Below are 25,982 nucleotides of genomic sequence, written 5' to 3' on the forward strand. Positions count from 1 at the left end.
CAGACAACTCTGAATGCTGTGAATGCACCAGCAGTTGCATAAGGGACATTTTCTATTGCTCCGAAATAACATGTCGGAACAAGCCGGTCTGAGATTGATTAAACAGCTAAGCAAACTTGAAGCAGTGGATCAGTCACGAGGTCTGTTGCCTGCTCATGGTTATGCCATTTGAACACAAGCCCAGCAACACAGCACAGTTGCCCTGGCCCACAGGCACGCCTGGTGGTCCCAGCACAAGAAAAATCACAAGTTAGAAATTAGTCAGGAAAAAACGGGAGGTTAAAGACAGAGGTCCCTGGGACCTCATCAGAAGCAAGTCCAGATAACCATCTTCCTCGTTAACAACTACCCATGGACCAAAACCATGTGAAAAAGCAGTGATGTAGCCTACCTGAGCATTGCCAAAACACATCAAGGGAAAACATCTGTCTTTTCTGCATCTGTTATAATGTAGCAGTACCCGCTGTCATGAATGCTGTGTGTGCATTCAACACCCTATGTGTTGTTCACAGGAGGGGAGTTAGGAAATTGGTCAAAATTTCACTGATCATTGGTTGCCAACACACTGATTTTAGTAGTCACAGTATCATGACTAACATTTCGAAGCGCATTATTGCCCAGGATTCCACAGCTCACTTAATAAACCATGCTATCACATTAACATATTAATGTCATATGGAGGTTTCACTGGTGTGTGAAAAAAAAAAAAAGTACGGGTTCTAGGACATTGCTTTGTTGCCTCCTTAAATTCTTCTCTTGTATGTGGGCAAATACTGATCTTTTGTTCCTGATGGTAACACTAAGATTTATTGATCATGTTGGGAAAAAAAAAAAAAAAAGAAGTCAATTTGGTCCTTCACAGGACACTAAACCCTGACAGTTAGTGAAATATGCAGGTGGTACATGGAGTGTGATGTGTGACTTGCCTGTCTTCGTAAATATTGCAAAAAATATTCATTTTATGAGATATTTCATTCCAATCAAGAGATTAATGTGAACCTCCAGAAAAAAATTGACGGTCTCATAGTAGGTCTAGTATGTTGTACATAGTACATGCATCTGCTAAATGAAGAGCATCTTTTATTTAACATCCATAAAGCTAAGAAAGATGGATTCTGTTTACACTTGGGATTTAGTTAGATAACATTGTTCAGGTTTCTAGAACTGCTCAGGTGTTTGTTGTGGTTTTTTTGTTTGTTTTGTTGGGTTTTTTTTAATAACGAAGAATAATGCTATTCATTTCAGTATTAAGCTAGGAGATTCATCTTAATGCTGATACATAAGGAGACCACAAGACTCAGAGAAAGTGTCAAATCAGTGCTTTAGAAAACAGCATTAAACTTTCAAGTTAGAAATAAGCATAAAATCATATGTCTGTCTTTGCTTTTAATTGGGTTTTTTTTTCCTATTGTAGCCCTTTAGTTTATTAGGAACTGTGTTCTAAGCCACCAGATGCATACTGTTCTTCTGTTCACTAAGACATAAAATTGCAGTTTTAGGTGCTACAGAAGTAGACCCAGTTACAGCCTGATACCTTGTCACCCTGTGAGTTTACTTAAAAACATATATGCAACTTTGAAGAAGTATATTGCTTTGGTATATTCTCTTGAAGACACTGCATCTCATCCTATCTTGACATAGCTTGATGAAAAGAGGACAGAACTTGACTGAAAGTGCACCCTTTTCCTCTCAGGCCTTTATTCCAGATAGTTGAGACAAGAGAGAGCAGAAAACCTAGAAACAGGCTTCCTTCACACAACCAAAACTTTCAACAAAACTCCAACAAGAAAGGTACCACTTACCAGCTTGGCTCCAGTTGTAGCTGGAACTCTTCTTGCAACAGTGTGAACTTCATGAGCTAGAACAGGACTTCCCCAGTGCAGGGGCTCAGAGAACATGCAATGTACATGTTGCACCTATTTTTGCTATTGTGCATATTACAACAGAATCATCAGATAAAAAAAGCATGGACAGCCCAAAGGGAGTGAGCGGGAAAGAGACCCAAGTTTTCTTTCTCCCAGAGGAGTGATTTGAGCTGCTAAGTTACTGAGTCAGTCTCCCTCTCTCTGCTCTACATGACTGTTGTATCTCTGGCTGTGGTGTCCTCCTCACCCCACAAAACCCTATCCCATGGACTGGTGATTTGGACTGTCTCCTGGCATGTAGGAACCGTGGATCCAGAACCCCACAATCTGGGGAAGACTCAGGTTTCCCACTTCCTGAGCAGTGATCCACCCTGCCTGAGAGTGGTACTCTCCTAATTCATAGTAATTCTGCTAAATCAGCAAAAGCTGGATGGCAGCTGCTCCACTGAGAGGAGCAAGAGCTCAGGCGTAACAGCCTCCTTATCCTGTTAGGAGACCAGGTGGCCCCTTCTTCAAAATGGAGACTTCCTGGGTTGCTGTCCACGGATAAAGTTGTATTTACAACTATATTTCAGAAGCTCTGCCACCATTTTAGAGTTAAAATAATTAAAATTATAAAGATTTTAATTTAAAATATGCATACATTTAATATACAAAATTATACAAATTATACATTTAACTAACATAGAAAAATACATCTTGTTAACAAGATAAAATGTCAACATATCTTACATAATTTAAGTGAGAGTTACAAATCTGTGATAATCATCAAGTAGACATTGTGACTCCATTACAATTCTGTATCCTCCCTAGTTACACTGAAAATTAATACATATGTACAGTTGATATCCATGACAAATGTCTTAGAGTGGAGATCTTTGCTGAAAAGTTATCCAGAAGGTTTTAATGGAACTGATTAAAACAAGAGTGGCCTCTCTTATGCTACTGAAGCTTCTCATTTAGCTGAGAGCAATTTGACACCCGGCTACAAGGTGGTCATGGGTCAGAGTTTAAACTTTTTGCAGTTATTTACAAACACCCCTCCCTCCCCCATCTAGCTGGTACATATTCTTAGTGCATATTCACATCATAAACGGCAGCCTTTTTGTGCATTCTTTGGCACCTCTTCAAACAGACCCCAGTTTGTGGCCCTAACAACTACTTGTCATGACTGTTGGTTACCATCTCACCGTTGGCCGTGCAAGAGTTACACAGCTGCACAGCACTGGAGCTCCAAAGACAAGATTTCCATACATTATTCTTCCTAGACTACTCATTAATACCTCAGGAGGTGGGGAAATATCTTTGTTTCAGTCAAATGTCTGCAGTACGCCTTTACTCCTAATTTAATTTACATGGTTTCTTTTTGCAAGTCCCAAACAAAAGACAGAAGCTTAATTTATAAACAAGCTAGAAAAATCTGTTCCATGCTGGGTCTTCTCTTACATACTGTGAGCCATGTAATGATTTTCTTTCAACTGTTTACATACACTTTAAAACTTCCTTGTCATCACAGGAGCAAAATAGAAGACCACCACACCTCTGACTTTCAGGCCTTCATTTTTTTGCCTTTTTTTTTTTCTTTCTTTTTTTTTTTTTCTTTTTTTGTTTTTTTGTAGCTCTGTACCAACAAATTATTCATAATACTTAAAAGATAAAATTCGCTCGTGGGCTAAAAGTTTATTCAACTTTTCCTAAGATCTGCTTAGGACCATCAGTGAGTACATAAATTGCCTCATACAGGCTGTTTTTGCACAGGAATGGTTTTCACCTGTTAACTATATTTTCCTTTCTTTTAAAAAAGACCACAATTCAGAGAGTAGAGAAACATAGTTTGGCATTGGTTCGTGCACACTGCGCAGTAACTTCTCACATTGTAATTTACATTTGCATATTCATATTCCCATAGCAAGAGTCTGTGTTACACAGAGGAACAATACTGAATAGAGATGTATACCACAGATCCCAACAACTCCAAATCAAGGCAGGTCTCCACAACTACTAACCTCTCTTTTCCCCTCCTTTGTGCATTGACAACATTAAAGAGAGGATGATGCCTAAGTATCTATCGTATGTGAGCATTTCTTAAGCCAAACAGAAGCAAGCATGAAATCTTGGTCCCAGGGAAGCCAGTGGAAATTTGCCAGTCATGCCAGTGGTACAAGCATTTCATCCAGTATGTTTAAACTTGCTCCTTTTATTTCTTTTTGTCTTTTCTGGCTTTACCTGCAACTCGCAACTTTCTTAGTATGCATGGATCCCAGTGGCAGAACTTAAGTTAGCTCTATTTTTAATTCACATCCTATATAAGAAACAGTATACTCTCTTTCCTAACATTTGTGCAGGGGCAAAACTTCCTGTCCATAATCCCATGGCTACAGATTTCTAATGCAAATATATTTGGAGCCAAAGGCACAATGTATTTTAAAGGAATTCTGCTAAAGCAGGAAAGAGGTTTGAACAAGTTTCTGTAGTCCTAAGGTCTGTTCCCCCTCTGCCTCCTTAAGGCACTAAAGGATTTCCAAAGGATTAGTGGCAAAACCAAGCATGCATGTGTCCCTCCCTCCCTCCACCCCACAATCACAGTAAATTCAAATACTAAATTCCTTCATCTGCAAGTAAGAAATACAGGTAGATTTATGAAACACAGATCAGGGTTTCCACTTTTTAAAAGGCCACAAGGACAAACATCAGCCATGCCTTAGCAGGAGGCTTATCCTGGGAACTCTGCTGTGCATGTGAAATATTTCTTGGCAATTGTATTATTCTGAACGTAACATGATTATCATGCTGGAGTCAATCATTGTACTTCCAGCATCTGCCATCCATAGTGGTGTGAAGAACAGAATTCAGGATTTAAAGGTTGCATAAGGAGCTGGGGAAATCCTGTAAGCTATATTTTCCGTGTCCTGTGATGCTCTATAGAGTAGAGTATACATAAATAAGCAAGCTGTCAAAGAATTAATATTCTTTAAGGTAACACTGCCCATTTTGTCTATTTAGAGTGACAGAAGAAGAAGATTGTATTTACCTACGCAGAACTTAGCAGCATCTTAAGTTTGACTGTAAGGAATTTGGTCAAAGCAGTATTGTGCATATAAAGCAATCAGAACAAGGTGCCCAATTTTGCATTCTGATAAAGTTTAACACAAAGTAACTACACACGTAGAGCATCCTCTGGCACATTTACCATATATAGAAAACATTAAAGTTAACTTCTGCTTAGTGAAAGAAAGCCGAACAGACTCTGTAACAACTAGACAACACTTTTCTCTTCACCATAAGGCAACTAGAAAATAATAGCTAGCCTCTCTGTCTCAGCTAGTAATTTCACATTAAAAATTTTACCACTTTCCTACAATGAATTGAGGTAAAGTTGGGATTTTAATTCCCGATCTTCAGCCACATGAAATGCACCCACTGCTTTATCAATTTAATTAAGAAACAGACTTTTCCAATATCACTGAGACAATTTTCACATTAAGAGGTGGCAGAATTTAAAGGATAGCAACGTGGTCCAAACCACAATGAATGAAGCATGTACTACATTCCTTGTGCTAATCATTTTGAAATGAAACCAAAAGGCAGAAAGCCTAAGATGTTACAAAATGGACAGGTTCATTATCAACATTTATAATTTATGGTGGGAGACTATGGATAAATACTAGGAAAGAGGCATGATGTCTTATTTCAACACTTAATTCAAAAGTAAGAAGTGGGGTTTAATTGCCTGAGTGTTGTGGAAATTATGTATGTTTTCAGGTGGGTGGTATGCAAATGGATAGAAACCTACACATATGTCATTGCTTTATTTTAAGAACTTGTAGTTAAGCTTCAAGTGTTACCATGCCAACATGTCATCTTGTTACTAATCATAATCTAGAAATGCACATTACATTAATCTGTTTTGGGATTCCACAGTTTATTATCCTTCAGCCTCCTTTCAAAGGATATCTGGAATTACTGGGCCACCAAGCATTGTAAAGACAGCACATTGTAACCGTTAGCTCAACATCCGAAAAAAAAAAAAAAGAAAAAAAAAAGAAAAAAAAAGAGGAAAGCCAAGTCATAAAACGCTTATCAAGACTGAAAGTGCATTACACCGCAAGAGGCAGTTTGAGAGAGCAGTACCCACGGCTGCTCCATTCCGGTCAACACAAGTATTGCCACCAACTTCAACAGTGCTGTGTGCCTTTAGTTAAAGAAGGAATGGATGTATCCATATTATCCCTTATCCACAAGTCTTGTGCCTGCATTTGCATCTCCCTGCCTTCACAAAAGGGTACTCAGACATGAACAGTAGGGGTTATGGGTGCCTAAATCTGTATTGCGCAGTGGGGTTGCAAAACGTGTTAAAACCTGTTTGCATCAAGTGTACTATTACCAAGCAGGGTGCACAAACCCACCTGTTTCAGGAAAAGCATGTATGCATGCAAATGCTTTATCTGAAAGTTAAATTCAGTGTGACCTATTCATGTAGTTGAAATAATCAATCTAGAGTATTAAGACACAGTGCTTTGATGTTCTGAGTGCACGCAAAGTACATTCCCAATTCCTACTTACCCTTGCAAAAATGCAGTTCTGTCTCATTTTCTAAACAGTTCATACCTTCAGGTACCACATCCTCAGAAATACTAAATATCCTAGCTCACATCAAAGGCTCTTTTTCAGGAATGCTCAAAGCTGTATGAGGCTGGATATATTACATGCCCACACAAGCAGACCCGTGAAGACCGAGATCCATACTTGAGAATTTCTTTAGAATGCAAATGCTGAGCTCCCAAGAAAACAAAACAGAATGAAAACTCAAACTACACATGGGGTTGGCCCACATGGCCAGCTTCCACTACAGGAGGTGGCTAAAATGTGGCAGATGGTAGCTCAAGGCAACTTCTCAGTTCTTCCCATAATGAAGCAGCTGCAGTCACCACCAGGTCAAAGCACCTTTCATCGTTCCTTCAGAGCAGTACTGCTTCTTCTCTGTGACTGATATGTTCTTCCCTGGGTAAGAGGAAAAGGAAAAAAAAACAACCAACCAAAAAAAAAAATCCACCATGACATAAGTATCTGGATTTTCACAATTTAAGGAATTACTTGTAATTCATTCAAAGTCCAAATAAAACATTTGGGAAGCAGTGTGCCTAGGTGTTTCCATACAAACAATATAATAGAAGTAGTAAGAGAACACACTGTAGAAACTGAACTGTCCAAAACACATTGAGACATTCCCTCATGATTTACTGCTTTTAAGATCAAAAGCACATCTCATACTTTTCCCTTTTGCTGCTCCACCTTGTAAACAAGTTCCTGTCATCCATTTACCAGTATGGGAATACACACTCTCTGCCATCTTCCCAACACCATTTCATAATCCCCTTGTCAGGGATCTACAGAAGCTGTCTCATGGATAAGGTTCATCCCAGGGATGACAGCCATGGCAAATCCAACCTTCCAAGTCAGTCATATTTCTATGCCTCTTCTCAGAGCAATATTCATCATTTGAATTCTTCCTCAGATATTAAGTTCCAAAGCCTGCAAAATATATCTGGCTTTGCAATTTCCACTAAGACTGTAATTATTACTGTTAAATATCACCAGTGATGCACTACTTGTATGCTTAATACTGACTAAAACTTCACGTCTACTGGAGAAACATATGCCTTAGTACATCAGGAGTATAGGAAATAATAATTGCATACAGAATTTTAAAAATTGGTAAATCTAATTATTTTATGATAACCAACCGGTGATAGCAACTAACTGTCATTACTAAAACATGTCCCCTTCACCAACATGCCCCACAAAAGAGAGAAATTGAAAACTGGAAAAGAAGAGAGCCGTTATAGCTTGTACTTTGGGATGGAAAGATTTTTCCAGGCGTGAAGGGAACTGAAAAAAAGTCCTGCAGAGTGAGGCAGAGTAATAAAGGGGAGGCCATTATTTTTTGAGAAGCAGCTAGATGGGATGTTGTAGGACACAAAACCAGTGAGGTATGCAAAAGTCAGTAACTGAGCCAGGAGAGTGCCAGCTGGGCAGCGGCACTTTTAGGAGTCCTAGTGATGAGAGGCATTTAGAGCCCTAGTTCAGATCTCCATTTTGGATCAGAAGGCGGCAAACGTTCAAACTTGTTTCGGACTCAAAACAACACCAGAATCTTTCTGCAGCTTCTTAAGACGTTATACATTATCTCTGCCTCTGATGTAGGTAGATCTAAACAAAACAATTTTTGGATTTTTTTCTTATTCCGTGATCTAATGGAGCCCCAGGCTGTACTGCAAACAAATGAAGTCCATTGTGGTTCATTCTTGTCTCCAGGCAAGGAAAAGGAGTGCTACTAGAGTATCCATGGATCATCTAATTTGATTAATGTCTTTGTAGTCTAAGTGCAATCAAAACAAGATCCAACAGAACACACAGCCTTTGCTAGCCACAGCTTCCAAAGATTTTTTGGGACATCAGGCACTTTCCTTTTTGTAATTAATATTACAGAGACAAATATGACTTTGTAGCAGCAGAACTGGTCTTGTATTCTGGGATGGGCTGAAATACATTCCTATCTCTCCCCTTCTACTCATACACAAAGTCTTTTCTCTGTGATCCCACTGCTGTGCATAGGAGCTGGGGGGGATCAGAAGGGTATAACCCTAGGCCCTCCTAAAACTTAGCCTTACTTTAGAAGACAGAGAGGTTGCAACTGAAGTCCTTCAGTTGCTTGCACAGGAGCTACCTATTGCTACCAGTTGTCAGTTTACCAACCTGTTCAAAGGGGAAAATGCCCCCAAAGTATGAGGCGTGAAAACTGGTGTGGCTAGAATAGTGGAAATTTGATTCAAAGTTCATTCATTCAATGATAATTTTTTTTTGTACTTTAGTGACCACATCTTTTGTTATCCACTAATGGAAATTTAAACCAAGTTCTCCAATTTTCCAAAGTCCAGGATAAAAAGTATTTGCCAAACATATACTGCTGGACTAGGGAGCATTTACAAATGTAAAAGTAATTATTTGCACAATATTTCCTCCCATTTTTATTATTTTTTCTTTAAATGTTAGCTGTCAATTATATTTCTGTTCTTGTTTTTGTCAGAGTCTTCACTTTCTCCTTCATGTTCCTTTCATCCTCTTCCTCTGTCCTTGCTCCTTCCCATGTGACATTATTTATCCCTTCTTTTATTCTCTGCTCCAAGTCTTTTGGAAACTTTGTGCTCCTTGCAGTCTTATTTCTTTGGCATATTTATCCTTCCCTCTTCTCCTATTCTTTTCCTTCATACCACTTATCTAACTAAGCAGTATCACAACATAAATGACTACTGAATCATTTTGTAATTACTCTGGTCAAGGAGGAAGCCTTTTTTGTGAAATGCTTGAGGAAAATAAAAAGGGTCTTCATGATGTCACTTTACCAAAGAAAAAGTTCGACCAAGCATTTCCAGTGCTTAAGCATAAAGGTGCGGTTCCCAACCATGCATCATAGTGATTAAAAATCAGCTGAGTCTTTATCAATAGTGGACCTAAGAGTTTTTGCATGGGTGTTCTGATGCTTAGAAATTTGCTGGCCTCCCATTCTTTGTTAGGGCTAAAGCACATGCTTGAGCAATGGTGTGGAGGCTGAGCTCATGTTCCTTTGCATCAGAAGCAAAATCAATTTCAGTCACCAATACAAAGAATTGCTAATGCAGGTCATTAAACAAAACTGATTTCTTCATGACATTGTAGCCTTAAAGGGAACCTTGGAACATAAATGTGCTAAGACTGTGCACTACTCTTTAAGCCAGGGCCAAAAAGTTTCCAACATAACAAAGACCAGCAACCCACTTTCACGCACTCAGTTGATACTCTCCAATCTTTTACCACCTCTGTGAGCTGCCAGCATCTATTTGTTCTAGCTGCTTCCAGTCCTCCTCACCTATCCTTGTTCATCATCTGCTAAGTATCAGAAAACTGTAAGATCATAAGAATGAACTTCAGAAGGTCATTTAGATCAACCTACTCAAAGCAGAGACAGTTCTGATGTCAGAGCAGTTTGCTCAGGGCTTAGTGAAATTCTGAAAACCTCCCAGGATGGAGAATGCACAGCCTTCCTGGGCAGCCTGTCCCCTTGATGGGCTGTCCTCATGAGGGAAATGCTTTTCTTATATCCAGTCCAAACCTCTTTTGTTTTAACTTCCCCCCACTGTGTTTTACCTCTCACCATGTACCACCATGAAGAGTTCAGCTCCATCTTCTCAGTTCCTCATAAGGCTCAGGGAGGCTGTTGTGATGTCCACCCAGAGCTGGCTGTTCTTCAGCCTAGATCCCGTGGCCTCTCCTCATGGAGCAAGTGGTCTATTCCCCCAAGCGCCTAAACTAACATTTCTAAGGAAGCTTGGAGGGTGCCCATGCTGCCAGCCAAGGCCATTGCTCTCCCCTGGCCTGCTCAGCTTGTTCAGAGACAGACGATACAAAGAATATGATGATCAAAATGGTACTGACTGGTCTGCACAAGCTCACCCACCTTCGCTCATACTGGTGGAACAGAACTAGTGCCGAGCACCCACACCTCCTCCTGAAGAGGGCTGTCCTGTTTAACTCCTCCACTCCAATCTATTCCCCAGAGAGCAGAGCTCTGCATCCACTGCCAGAGTCCGTGGTCTCTGCCCCTTGCAAAGCACGGGATGGAAGCCATCTCCCTCCCCTTAAGCAGGTGCAGCAGTAAAAGCTTTGCAAAAAGCTTCAAGAGCATGCATCCGAGTCGGAGAGAAATGAGCCAGTATAGAGACTTTAAGGACAACCAGCAGCAGGGCTGAAAAGAAAAAAATCCCAAACAGCTCCGGACTGTACACACATTCCTAAAATCTCTATGGCATCTTCAGAGAGTCCCTGTTCTATTTTAATTAATAATAGAATCATTTAGGTTGGAAAAGACCTTTAAGATCATCAAGTCCCACCTTAACAAATGCCCACACAAGACTTTAAGTTAAAAAGTTCCTTCATTGAGAAGATAAAGATGGAAAAAGGAGGATGCTGTTTTATTTTGATGATCTGAAAGAAGACATGAAACATGGTGATATCACTGTAAAAACATATGAAAAATAATGTCTACTAACTTTCCAGATATCTGAGGCGGGTTTAGGTGATGGACAGCCATAGCCATTCAGCTCCGATTGCTTCAGTCTGACTTCTGAATAGCAGTCAGTGCATACTGGGAACATCTCTTCAGTATGTAACATGCAGCATCAAAGATCCAAAGTCACCAGTATGCAGTGGGTGCTCTATACCTCAGCCCTGACATACAGGGTAGATACACTGTATTTCCATTGTTTTGTATCATTACAGGTATTTAATCTGAAGAAAGTGCAAAATTAAAGGAATTAATAAAATTTCTTAATACCCAGCAAGAAAATACATTTTTTTGCTATTGTGAACAAATATTTGAAGAAGATACTATGCAACACCTGAAAAGAGCTTCCGCTGTAAAATATGAAAGAATCACTCTGCTGTGTCTCTGCCCTTATCAAGGGTCACATGTTATCCTTTCTTTAGTATCACTAGAGCGACACTGGCTTCTACCACTATTCTGGAGCTACAGTAGCACAAATAAGAGAAAATGCTAGGCATGAAGGCTTGTGCTGTTCTTTCATATTTGGTAATGAAGTTACAGATATTTTACTTGGTCTAACTAATAAAATCATGAGCATCTAGTCATTTTATCTTTTTATCAATAAAAGAATATCAATGTGTCTGTGGCACACACAGACTTTAATAGAAAATTATCTACTGTAAATTATTTCATGTGTGTTCTACAGTAGCTTGTATTAAAATATAAACTTCTTTATTTAGAAAAATGTTGATTACGTGCAAATAGAAAAACTGGCAAAAAAGAAAGTGATTACATGAAAGGAAATGTTTCAAAGCTGCATTTTGCCACAATACACATAGGATTCCTCAGCTGTTCGGTAAAGAAATGCTATATAACCAAGAGCATACTGGTCTTTGCAAAAACATTTGACTTCTGTGTTTGGAAAAAAGAAAATCAAATAGTATTCAGTGTAGTCTTTTCATTCAGAAACTGCTGCTTATAAAATTCGTTTCTAATTGATGGATTCACATTGGAGCTCGAGGTGTGAATCTCATTAAACTCTGAATGAAGACATATTGATCCCAATTATAACCAAAGGCCGATAGCTCTTGCCTATACCTCAGAGGAAAGGAAAAGCTACACCAATGGTACCCCAGGGAAAAAAACCCAACCAACTAACCAACCATGGATGTTGAAAACCATGAATAAAACATGTTCTCTTCTGTTAGAAATTGAAATCATGTTATTCTACATTTTTGTGCTTAATAAAGCTATTAAATACTAAGTAGTGTTACATCTATAAATCTGATTCAACGTCGTTGCTCTGGTTTTATGCCAGTTCCTTTCTCATGAAACGAATGGTATTACTCTGATAAAACGAATTCATGCAGTGATGAATGAGGTTTGTCTTAATTACATTCTATGCAAAAGACATTCGTTTCATTAAGAGTTAAACATGGTCAATATAAAAAATACAAGCAGTGCTGCTATTTCATGTTATGGAACTCTTCAAAAAAATGTCACACACACACTCATTTTCATACTGTTTGGAGAAGAACAATTTAAGAGTCTTAATTAGGGTTGGGTAACCACCATGAACAGGAGTTCCAAATGTGAATCTTACAGATGTGCATGAATAGTTAAATTCACTGCTGTGCTGAGCAACATTCTGGAATTTGTCTTCTAGAAAAATATCCTTGCTATCCTTGCAATCCTTTGCAGCTTTGAGATGCAAACGCTTACAGAAGAATCCCAATGTCTAACCTCCTGTTCATCAAATATTCCACAACTTCGCAGGCAGGCAGCAGTAACATACACACTTATGAGATCAATTCCTGACCCAAAATCTGAAAACGCAGCCAAAGCAAGCCAGCTTGCCAAACTTAGGGTGAAACACACTGATATGAAGCAGTCCAACAGTTTAACTAGGAAACCTCAAAGTCTGATCACAGATTGTTGAGATACACAAAAAAAGGAAAAACCAGCTGGAATCTTTTTTTTTTTTGATGACAGAGTTCACCCAGTGCTAGTCCTAATTAAAGAGTGGCCCTATTCCAATTTAAAATAAGAAACAATTTAAACACCCTTGTATTCAAAGCATCTTGCACAGGACCTCATTTACTTTACTGATTCAATTTTCTTGTACAGGCGCTTCCTGATCTACTTACTCCAGAGCTTTTACTAGCCTTGAAGATCTAACAGCACTTATGACATATAGGCTCTTTTTCTGTGCTAAGGTAAATCGAGGACATGAACTTAGTGTTATTTACATCTCTCTCATTAAGACAGTTATAATGGATTTAAAGGTTAATACAAATTAGTTAACCTTTCACTGTAGAGACAATAACAGCATGACATGTCCAAATACAATGCCAGAGTAGCACCTTCTATATGGCGGGTGTATTGTTCTTGAGAAACATGTCAAAACAATAATGCAATTCAGCACAATGAAAAAGCAAAATCCAGAAGGATTATCTTGACAAGTAAAAAATGGAGACAATCCCTATCATGTGCATGTTGCAGAGATTAGTTAAAGAAGTGAGCACTGTCAGAAAATTGCCAACAATAAAAGACAGTAGCAACAACCAGAACAAATAGTTTACATCTATTATACTTCATTGTGTGCCTTAGCCCCTTAATACATCCAGTTACAACTGGGACATATGGTGTTTCTTCCAGGAATGAATATGCAACAGCCAGGTTGACCCACAACAGTCCCACAGCCACCCTGCAAAAACATGCAATAGAGGCATGGTCAGCCTGGTTATTTCCAAACCTTTTGGGCTGCTGGGCCACTCCTTTCCCTTACAGTTTCTCAGAGAGGCATCCTGAACATTGAAATCTTAATAAGGTTCAGCTGGTAATGTGCAATATCAGTTTCACAGACCAGTAGTAGAACGCCACTGGAACAGGTATATTTGCAGTAGATAACAGCCATGGATGTTGTAAAACCATGCTTCATATCCTGAGTTGGATTCAACCTCCTCACAGCAAGACGTTACAAAGTGAATCAACAGACTACGAGGGGAAAGCCTGTACCCCAGAGCAGCACCCTGGGCTGTGCAAGATGCTGAGGAAGCCAAGGAGGTAAGTACAATCATCTGAAAGACCTGCTGGGATTGAAAAGCACAAATTGTGAGCAGGACCACATAAGGTCCTTGGAAGCAGAGTCCATGTGAGCCCTTCAGTCTTTGGAGCACGCTATCTCTTTACCAGATGATCTTCCCAGGCAGTCTTGTTCACATTTGCATGGATAAAGGCTGCTCAGAAGACCAAGGGTTGCACTCATCTAAGCCACACCAACCTTTGGGCCAGGGGCTTTGTCCTGGGGACAGCGGTGATGCCTGCAAATGCAGACATGCTCATTGTCCTTCAGGAATTTTAATGATCTGAAAAGCACGACAAATGTCCTATAGAAAACCATTCATTTAAATTATTTGACTTAGGGGGAGTCACAGGCTTTTTTTTTTTTTTAAGTCAAGGTCACTAAGAATGGCCCACTCGATATAAAACAAGATTTTATGACTCACAGGAGACTGGGAAAATCAGCAGCAACTTGTATATTTAGAGTATAATGTTTATTCACCAAAGATGCTTTCAGAGTTGTTGCCTCCTCCTTAGACACATTTGTTTTTTAATTGCTGCAAGGGAGCTGCAGCAGTAACAATGAAATATCTCCCTCTAAAATGCACAGTCATACAAGTAACCGATCATCAGGTTTGCCTTGCTGCTGTCAGCCTAAAAAAGCGGGCAAGTGAATTCACATTTCAGCAAAGCATTTTTATATCCCACTACCCCTCCAACCATGCAGGGGAAAGTGATATATGCACATCCAGAATAGATTAAGTAGCATCTGAGGAAGAGGATTTCTAGTTGTTCTGTACCCATAGCAAAAGCTTAAGAAGACAGGAGCACACAAATATTTGAGCTTTCCAGTTTTGCTTTGTTTTCCTTGCTTCATCTTTCCAAAAGCCTGTTGCAAGCCAGAATAATGGCTAGGGTAGTTTGGATTTTTTTTATTTTTTAAGTAGTTATCAAAGCAGTGTCATTGGAAGTCTGTAAGCAAATCATAGGCTCTCTGTGGTTACTTCCTCACCCTGTTCCCAGATCAGCGTACAGCAGATTTGTGTGTCAGCCTGCACAGCCCTGACTGCCAGAGACAGTGCATGCACAGCCCTGGTCGCAGGAGTACTAAGGCGATGGTGCTGTTGAATATCCCAGGGCAGAGCCAGACTCGTCACCCTGAAAGCCTCCAGACCAACAGCGAATTTTGCTCAGAGGCAGCAAAGACCACAGGGTTTAATAACTGCAACTCATTGTCACTGCAACATATTTTATGCACCACTAGCAGTAAAAATCTAAATGGTTTTATCCCAAATTTAACTACTTGAAAATTACTAATAAAGGTAACACATTTGCTATCCCCATCAGTATTTACAGAGGCAAAACAAGTTTCCCTGGTCCAGTTCTACCCCCGTGGTAGAGGATTCAGCATACAGCATATGACCTACATAGCAGGGAGTCAAACTTGGTTATAATCCTGTCCCCCTGAGCACTGAAAAATGTGGAAATCAGACAAGATGAATGCAGTGGCCCAGATTCTCTCTGTCATTTGGGCAATTTTGCATTGCATCATTAGTCCTAATTCACCCTGCAGGGCCACAGCCATGACAGTGAGCCACAAGGCTGGTTGTATTATCATCCTCCTGCTCTGTGGCCAGTAAAACGAAGAGATGCTTGCCCTGCAAAGACCCTCGGCTGCTGAAACAGCAGTGTAGCTGTAGATTGTAAGAATAAATTACAGTAACATTTAGGCTGCTATCGCTTATATTGGAAATATCTGTATCGAATTTTAAGTATATGCTTGGGACATGTGTGCCCGGACAATTCTCCCGTTTGGACCAATATCTCTACTCAGACACAGGCCTCAAGATCAATTATAAAGTGAGCATGGGAAAAAGCACAGGGTGCCAACAAGTATTTCACTTGCCTTTCCAGTACCATCATATTAGCATTCTACCAGTCAAGAGCCTGCCTAGAATCACCATGTCCTCCAATACCGTCAGGAGAGCTGGGATTTGTAGGCCACCTGACTATAGGCAGTCTAGTGCTCTGGGAAGAGCTGCAGCTGACCTGCATCCCCACTGCAAGGATACTAAGATGGTCTAAACATCTCTTCATCCTCTCTTCTTCCTCAAGCTTTGCACCCATTACATCTAAAGTAAGGGGATGCAGGACCTCCAAGGTCAGGTGCTGATATGTTAGTGTTTCTGTGTGGGATGACTAAAAGTGGTCAGAAACATTTTGAATGGAACATTTGATTTTGATCAGGCTGCAGGAATCACACCTGATTTCCTGCCAGGTCCCCTTCCCTGTTCTTCAACAGTACTCCTGACAGATTGACAGAGAGTGGGAGTCTGAAAGAATTTATTGCTCCAGGATTGTCTCAGAGATTGCAGAGCTCCTAAGCTGCTGGCTCCTCTACAGATCTCATTAGGCACGATGCCAAGAAACTCAGAGCAGTGTATCCCTGCTCATAAACTCCGAGGCTGCCAGCTCTCTGTTAGCCCACCAGGCAGAAAGAAAAGAAGCAAGAGCCTGGAAGCTCTGGAAATGTGCAACTTCTTGGCATCCCAGGCAGCCAGAGGATCCAGACAGAATTCCTCAAGCTGGGGACCCCAGAGCTGATGTCTCCAGTTCTGCGTGTCTTTAACTTTGGACTAGATGATCGTTGTAGGACCCTTCCAACTGAAAATCTTCGATCCTATTCATTTAAAATTGAAAAAATACTCCATTTGAAATTGGAATAAAATAAAACTAAACAAATATATCAAAATCCTCTGCAAAATGGCATGATCTTTTTTTCATGCTGCACCACTTAAATAACAGGCTGTTATGGCTGGTGTACAACACATCTTGTGGTCCCATTCCCTAAACATACAGATTGCACCATTACTCAGCAGACTGAGCTTTCATCACAGTCATTGCCTCCTCACTCTTCCTCTTCATCCCAGGTATTCATGCCCTCCCAATTTTATTTTCAAAACCAAGCCCTTTAGGGAATAACATGTTTTGTGGGGTTTTCCCCTTCAAACATACCCGTATATCCAGACAGCTCCACAGAGAGCAAGGAGAAATCAACAAAACTTAAAAAGACACTAATTTTGTATCTTCCTATTGGCTAAGCTGAACAGGATTTATTTTTCTGAAACTCCTGTTGCCACAAAGCTCTATATGCAGGTCAGCAGGCTTATGTAACAGTGATGCATCTGGTGCTCTGTCCCAAATAAGTAAAACAGAATATGCTGTGACTGCTACATAACCTTGTGTGCTGTTCACCAAAGGCTCATATTCATCTTTTTTTCCTGTTAAAGGAGACCCACTGAAATCTCAGCCTTCAGTTTCCCAAAGACCTTTAATTGTTACATGTTCTCAACCTGGTGCTTACAATCAGACACAGTGGATCATTTTCATGAGGCTTTTTTTTTTTTTTTTTTTTTAATTCACCAGTGCCCACCCATTCAAGTGCAGTTTCGCTTCTGAGAAGAAAAGATTTTGAGTTAATTCATGTTAGCTGTATTTTAATATAGTGGTTTAAGTTCAGTTGTTAACTGGTGACTTAATTCTTTCATATGCTGCTTCTTGCTCTGCCTTTTCCTTTGACCTTTTCCATTTTGTCACACATCCACCACCAGTCACCCCTCTGAAATGGTCATGGAAATGGTCAGGGACTTCACAAATGTCCACAGGACACAGCATGCAGGAGACTCCATCCAGACTTGGATGTTGTAGAAGTCTTCTCTCTATCAAAACTAGGTAAAGGTATTGTGAAGGGGAGGTGACACAAGTCAACAGCAGGTACCCAGTTCTCATGCTGAAATGAAGTATGCATAGGTCCGTGACAAGCACTCATACTTGAGAACAACAGATTTGACCTACTGCAGTAGGCACCACTATGTGTTTTATTCAGGTATCAAATACATGTAGACATCTATGCACATCCCAGTTCCAGATCAAGAAGGTAGCTCTAAATTGTAACTCCAGCCTCTGGCCAGCATGGAAATGAAATCACTGATGTTCTACAAAAGATCTAACACGGTTAAATGCAAGGTGATATACTAGGAACAAGACATGTAGCCCATGCCTGCAGAATGGTAGACAGTGTCCAGAACAGCACCAAAGAAAAATCAGAGGCTGTTCTAGCAGACAAGTCAGCATGACCAACAAGCACAAACCAGAAAGACCAAACAGGACTTTGCATGTCAGCTAGCAGGCTGAATGACAGACAACTCTTCCACATCTCTTGGGGTACCTATGCTGAGTAGCGTATGTGAAGGAGGATTTTCCTGGCATTACTCATGAGTTTGAGGATTTTCAGAATAAACAGTCCATTCTGTAGGTATGGTTTCACTTTTTTTTTTTTTTTTTTAATTCAATTTTAACCACAAATTAAAATATTGACACTTGGCCAGGACTATAATTTAATACCAAGTTCACCAAAAACAATGGTTTTATCTGCAGAAGTATAGCTTCAAAACTTCCTAAATTTGCATCTGTAATAACACCCAGATCGTGGCCTGTTAAGTTCATCCACAAAACAGGCTCATCCACTGAACAATTTTATGCTCAGTTAATATATGCAGTGCTATACTAAGGCCACTTAATCAACAGTATCTATTCTGAAAGTAGAGAAAAAATTCTGTATGTCTATCACACTCCATCAGCTTTCCCCACTCACTTCAAGCAATTAATTTCAAAGACTTCCTGACTAAATTTACCTAAAATACATCTTTCTCTCTACACCTTGTTAATGCATTAGACTATGATTTTATAAGTTGTTCTTGGAGATCACCAGTGGCAGCCAGCTATCAGAGATGACACTATACCTTGAGCACACAGTCCCAGGAATTTATGAGGGCAGCAGTTTCCTGGATCACCTAATCACCTTCGGTGGACTTACACACCTGTGGAGCAAGAATGTTTTTACTGCCAGAGCTCTTCTGGGTCTGTCTGCAGAGGGAAGGCTATGGATACAGATAACCTCTGCATGTTTAGGCTCTGCTTTGAACAGGCAGATGAGAAAAGAACACCTATCAATGGACAGAAAGCTGCAGTTGAAAAATCAGGAAGACTCCCTGGAAAACCTCTGGAGGAGGGAACTTCAGTCATCTGCAAAGGGAGAAGCAGGTGGAATGATCTGTCTGGGTTAGAGTTCAGGGGTAAGCTTCTTATGACCACAATGCTTGGTTACTAGTGTTTTTTCAGCCAGGAGTTCAGCTGGCATAAGTTCATGAGCTAGCTCAGTTCTAGACTGATGGCTGAGGCAGGCAGTGATGTATTTGTGGCTTTTGGTTAACAACTTGGTCTTGCAAACCCTCCTCACACAGATCTGTTCAAGAGTGTTGGAATGGGAACAGCGTATTCAGGAGACTTAAAGATGAAGCCCAAAGTACTAGGACACAACAGTTATGTTGGCAATAAACTACTGCAGTTGCATAAGCTGAGGAAAAGCAAGAGCAATAATTCCAAGCGTCTGCTTTTAGCATTATAGTTACAGCTTTTCCCTGACTGTGCATATATTAAGCAGATTGCAAACTTGTAGTGAGTGAGGGAACAATCTGGCTATTTATAAGGCAGTTAACCTTTAGGAATGACCTTTATTTTAACATTAAACTGGTCTGCTTCATGTTCAGAGGACCAGCATTTTCATCACTTGGAAAAAGGAGAAAATATTCCATAACTATCTGTGAAGACAGACGGAAAGAAGATTTCAGCCTTGCACTCCGAAAGATCTTGGCTGATACAGACTGTGCAAAGATGGAGTCAATGCAATCCTGAGACTGTGATGAAGCACAGAGTGAAGCAACTCCAGAGCACATGCCAGGCCAGCATTTTTTAAAAATGCTTTTCTGACACAGTGACTTTTCACTGTGGAGTACTCCCGATGACTTTCTTCTAATCAAAACAAACATAAAACACCTATCTTTGTTCAGAAGTCACCTACCAGTATCAACTGACAGCTGGACTCCTCAGCCGTATCATTTAACATGGGACAGAAAACTGGGAACAATGGCTGGCACGACACTATTTTTCTGAACTTCAGTGTTTTCCTGTTTCCAGGGCAACTCACAAAACTCATGGAAGAAAACCCCTGTTGTAATTGAAAAAAATAGATTTTTATTTTTAGATTTGGTTAACTCATCCATTAAAAAAAGGAAATGAAATGGAGAGCTGCAGTAACACTGCCATAGGATAAACACAATGTTGTCATTGGCTACATCTGTGGAAATTATTAACTCAAAGTACAGCCAAGACTGTTGTTTATGGAGGTCCTGGGCTGCTTTACTCAGGTTGCTTTTATCTTGCAAGCTATTTCATAAAAATATGTCAAACATTTTATGTATATCATACCTTCATTATGCTTTCTTTAATTTTCTTGGGTGATTCAAAATTAACTTTCTGAAAAAAGACCATAGGAGGCAGAACCTGCATTCCATTCACCTTCAAATAGATAAAACCAGCAAAGAAACCTTTGGTTTTCTCCAGGGAGTACTTATGATGGTCCCAAATTGCATACGAAATCCATGAATTATTCAAAAGCACAGCAGGTAACAACAAACATTTTGTTAGGTGTAATGACACAACTTAAACATGAAAAAACATAGGAGGAGTATAATTAACAACCAGAAAAGCCAAGATCAATTAAATAGCAATTCCACTGTTGCTTATGAACTTCATTGGTGGATGGTTCATCCACTAACCCCAGACTTCAGCAGTGCAGAAGTGTCCTAGCCCCGGGAGACACAAAGCTTCAAAGATTCCCTCTTGCTCCACAGGAAGACAAACCCAGAGGTTTATAAGGAGATCGACTACAAGCAGTCCTGCTTCACTTCAGCAGACCGGAGAGAAGAGAGAAGTCTCCATCTGCTTCCAGTTTCTTTGTTCTCATTGGGAATATCTGGAGAGGAATTTGAGGCATGCCATACTCCTTTTGCTGCAGCACATTTGTCCAGTACAATCTTGCCCCAACTAACTAGGATTTGCTGCCTTAGACATTATTACCATCAATAATTCCAACTCTATTTTCTAAATGTGAAAAATGAGGTCTGGAGTTTAAGAAACATGCCCTCTGTCATTCAACAAAGCATGAGGGATACTTCATGGGACTATTTAGTACCTCTCCTGCACTGCTGTCTGACTCACTCAGCATAATGTAAGGTAAATTGTAATGATTTATGTGGAAGAAAAGAAAAAGTTCAATTCCAACACAGGAACATAGGTTATTGGAAGTGAAGCTTAATGCTTTCATGGTTTGAATTGTCCACACAGCAGTTGTACAAAGTGAGACTGTTCAGAAAAGAAGGTAAAGGGAAAAAATACACACTTCCAGAAAACTAGTGAAAAATCAATCAATCAGCAAAGTACAGATCCCCGGATTCCTCTATCACATAAGTTATATCACAAAATAATATCATTTAGGAAGTCTAAGAAAAAGCCATGACACATGTCTCCTTAGAAAAGTGCTGCACTGTTTATGAGAATAAAATTCAACTCAAAAAAGAGGAAAAATTCAAATATAAATAGCTGCTGCAGTGCTCTTTAATCATAACAGACGACCTTCCCTTTTGACTGAAGGCCTCAGATTGGAGATAATGCATCTAATGTATTACCAGCTATACCTCATTCATTTCCAATTTACATTTTGTATCTCCCCAGGTAATCATTATTTAGCGATACAGAAAAGACAATTCGAATCTTCCTTACACCCAGAAGTCATTTTATTCTAAGTGATATGAATTAAGGGATGTTGGCAAGCTCACAGGGAAAAAACAGACCTTCACTGAAAGCATGCACTAATTTTTAAATAAAATAGTTCATTCACCCTTATTTCCTTCCACCCTTCCTCACCCCATTATAAACAGATTTTCATGTGATGTTTTCGGAAGATTCATCAACAGCACTGGGATGAACCAGTTCAACTGGAGTGCTCCTCCAATGGAGAGCGGCTCCACAGACAGCAGCCTCTTCCACGGCTTGCTGCACAGGCGGCTATGGGGCAGAGACCGACCGTGCTTTCTCTCCATTTCACCCTCAAGCCAGCATCTAACTAGCAGCACCAGGCACCAGAGACAAAGGTCAGCTCTCTAAGTCATTTTTAGCCAAAAAAGCTGGAAAGGGATTGTCATGGCTAATTAGCCAGACATTCTGTATCGTATACCTTTGCTTGAGCATACAAAGCTGCTGAGGATTAGGTGGCTGATTATCTTGCGAATTCCATAGCCTTGAGCCTGAGAAAGGGCACCAAGCTCATCAAGAACAACACTGGACAACTTCCAGGTGCGCTCACTTCCTCGGCATTTCTTACAGAGGCATTACACCTTCTTTCCTCAAAATATGTAAACCACTGTCTGTTGCAGAGGCAAAAGGAAACACACACATTCCTCTGAACTTCCTCCATTATTGCCCGAGGGATTTAAGCACAGAGCTGGGCATTCAGTTACCCATCTGATGTTGGAGCCAGACTGCCCTGGGTACATAGGCCATGCCTATCCTCTTATTGCTGTAGTCTAAACCTTGAAATGCGCTCAGCAGTGCTTTGCCTGTGGCTATATTTTCATAAGACTACTGCACACAGGAGACTCCCCTATATTCATTCTACCTACCTCATCTCTGACAGGAAGAAGAATAATGCAGATACTTCTCTGATCCTGCAAATCCTTGGTTACACAAGAAACAAGCAATATGAGTGAGAGCTTTTCAGGGGCAGAACCTATTTTATCAGCAGAGGCTACACACCAGTGGGAATTATCGGGAGAATTTTTATTTCAATGAGTCTAATGGTATTCAGTCTGCTCAAGTAATGCCCATCTTGAGACGCCCAGGTGGGTGTTAGCTGCAAGGGTTAAGTGCTCTTCTCCCACCCACCTTTTTGACAGCACCAAACATTCCGAATTGTAATAAACACCAATGTGAGCAAATGATAAATACTCAGCTGTTCCCTGTGTTACACCAACGAATGGGAAGCACCTTTTCTTTCAAGTTCTCTTCTATCTAATTACAGCACAAAATTAGAATAGAATATTCCAGTTTACTAAATTACTTCTGCCAAGGATTCGAAACAGCAACTGCTGCCCCATTAGCTGCTCTGCAGCTGTGTGAAATGCCACAACTGCCAGCTAACACAAAAGCCACCTCTAGCCCCTGACCTGGAGGAGGGAGTGGGTAGAAGTTTGTGCCTGGCACTTGTATGCTACATCTTCCACTCCTTCCCTTTCCTCCAGAGGAGGGCTCATTTCACAGCCAGACTCTTTAGTTGGTTCTTGAGCACAAACAAAACCACCTTTGTGCTGGGAAGGAGGGAAGGAAGGCAACACGAATGGAATTGCTGATGCAGAATCTTTCTTTCCCGTTTTTCCCCCCAGCAGAAGCCGCCAGGACAGCGGCAGCCTCTCGAAGAGAGCAGGCTGACAGTCTCAACAAAGCAAGTCACAAAACTGCTCTGGCTTTTCAGGGCCAGACAAAGAGGAAAAGAACTGGGACCCTTCTAAAGCAATGAGAGGTTTCCTTTGTAGGACTGAAGGCTGAACGAAGGCTCACGAGACACTGCAACTTTACCGCTTTCTTTTATTTCACTGCTTTAGGCTTGAGCGTTATTTCACAGGCTTAGCCAGCAACTTCCATTGGTAGCACAGTTGAGCTGTGGCTACAGGAGTATGTTTAGGCTTGGTTTCCAATGGAGACGGAGCATTCATCACTACTGTGCCTCTACTACCTGCATTCTGGCGTTGCTTTTGAACCCAGTGGCCACATTTAGCTAAAACTTTGGGAAAAAGCCTCAAGCTTCTTACCAGTTTCCAAGAACTCAGAGGCCTGGTAAAAGAAAGCAACTCCAACAATAAGCTTCCTCACTATAGGAAAAATGACACAAGTTGGGATATTCCCCCCTACAGAGACAGATTGCCAATAGCATTTAACGACACCTGTTGCCTAACTGCTGGGTAATGCAGCCTTCTCTCCCATAAAACAAAGTGCCCAGTCATGGCTGGCACTGGGCTGTGCCCTTAAACAGCTGTAATCAACAATACGGACTTACCTCAGCTTCACAGAAACCACCTTTTCTTGGTTTTCAAAATGTCCAAACAGTATCTGAATCCCTGAGAGCGAGTTCACCCATGGGATCCATACCAGACTGCCTGCTGACAGCGTGATTGAAGACTGCAACAAATGAATGTCGTAGGTGCCATAATTCAGGGGCTCTCCCAGTGAACAGCACCTCTGGAATTACTAACGTGTGCCATATGAAAACAGGCTTCGAGTGCCAGCCTGTCTCATACTTCACAAGCCAAGGGCCTAATCCGCACAGGACTAAGTGTTCATTCAAGGGACATAGGCATTACATTAACCAGGGTGCTGGTTGCAAGCACCCCTTGATTATTTTGTTTATCTAGATACCCAGATCCTTTATGGCCTTTACATTGGTAATACCAGGTTACTATAGCAACCTCTGGGACCTGCATAATCAAGATAGCAGAGAAGAGCTGATAGCTGAATTAATGTATTTATAGCCTTGAATAAGAAACTTTAAAGATTAAAGATTAATGATCTATGGAATTCATATATACTCTACTCATGATGTCACACTTATTTAATCTCTTTTTCCAAATACAGTTACATTTAAATGCTAACCTAGAGTATGTAATACAATATATTAAGACAACACTATTTAAACTTGCTGTTTATTTTCTGTTTTCAGTTTAGCATACAATTAAACTACTTCATAAAGTCAGAAGACTAATGTACATTTTATAGTAAGGTTAATCATAGCTTGTAGAAGCTAGAATTCATAACCAGATTTGCAGATTACATACATTTTCACAATATTTAAAATGAGTAAATTCAGAACTAGGTAGCCAGCTTATGGAATATTAAGCATAATGATAACATTCTCCTTCAGTTTGCTATTTTCCTGTACTCAACAGGTTCTTTTTAAGAAGTCACTAACTTTCACCGAACTAGAGACTTGCTTGCTTAAGAGTCAAGCTCATAACAGATCAACATAAATGTAAAAGTTTGCTTGACAGCTCTTCAGCAGACAAAAGAAGATATCTCTCCTGAATGATCTGGACCATCAGGTCTGGATGCAAGTTGCTCACACAACCAGAATGATGACATGAAGGAGATGTATGTGGAGGGAGATACCAGGGAACTGAAGTATTTTTTTTTTTCTTTTGCTGGACTGTCATTAAAAGCCAGGTTCAGCTGCTGTAAGACTGCCAGGCAGCAAGCACAGTTTTAGCCTGTGTTTCCTTCATTACTACTACATGAACTGCCCAAGTGTGTGCACGTGACCATAGGTCAGAAAGGCATGGGTAGCTCTGTTTGGCTTTTAACTGCCTCAGGTCCAGGACAGGCAAGAAATTCTCGTTCTGAGTAATCATCCAAGCAAAAGAGACAAAACAGTGGGCCTTCAGGTGAGATTTAAGTATCATACAAGTCGTATGGTGACCTTCCACACCATCACAAAATTCTGTCTCCACCAGACAATAAATAAATGTTATTGTTCTTTCTCAGGCAGGTTCCTTTCTTATTTTTATTTTTATTTTTTATATATATCCATACTAACATAAATCTCTGAGCCAATTCCTTCTCCCAAAGGCAGCAGGATTATTTATCTGTTTTTGTGAAGGAGGGAAACTGAGCTTCAAAATGCAGTGCCTCAAAGCCATACACTATAAAAAATCCCCACCAGTATCAGTGGAGGAACTGATGAGGATGAACTAAATCCACTGTAAGAACCTTCTATCACTGCAGCCTTAACACAAAATGCAGAAGCTTTTTTTTGCCCTTGGAGTCTCGTAAAGCAGACAGCGGATTCTTGGACTGAACAGCTCTGTCATTGGATGGACAGTTGTATTTTGGGGGTCTTAGGTTGTTGGTTGGGGTTTTGGCTTTGATTTCTTACTGTGGGTGATTTAGCTAAGAAAGAGCTTTCGTATCTTCTGTATTTGGCCTTTTTTTCCCTCATTGCTTCTTTTGCAATCTGTAGATAGTATAGGAAG

The 25,982-nt window shown here is 40.4% G+C and overlaps 1 protein-coding gene across 2 annotated transcripts in view; it reads right to left on the reverse strand.

Annotated features, from left to right (window-relative positions):
* Window positions 1-2,550: 2,550 nt before the first annotated feature.
* Window positions 2,551-25,982, reverse strand: part of JAKMIP1 (janus kinase and microtubule interacting protein 1) — a 249,911-nt gene continuing 226,479 nt past the window's right edge. For both annotated transcript variants that reach the window (XM_056338866.1, XM_056338844.1), the window contains exon 16: window positions 2,551-6,866. The gene's annotated coding sequence lies outside the window, so the exon portion shown is untranslated. The remainder of the gene's footprint in view (window positions 6,867-25,982) is intronic.

This window comes from Falco biarmicus, chromosome 1 (genome assembly GCF_023638135.1).
Source record: "Falco biarmicus isolate bFalBia1 chromosome 1, bFalBia1.pri, whole genome shotgun sequence".
In the NCBI taxonomy this organism is placed as follows: Eukaryota; Metazoa; Chordata; class Aves; order Falconiformes; family Falconidae; genus Falco; species Falco biarmicus.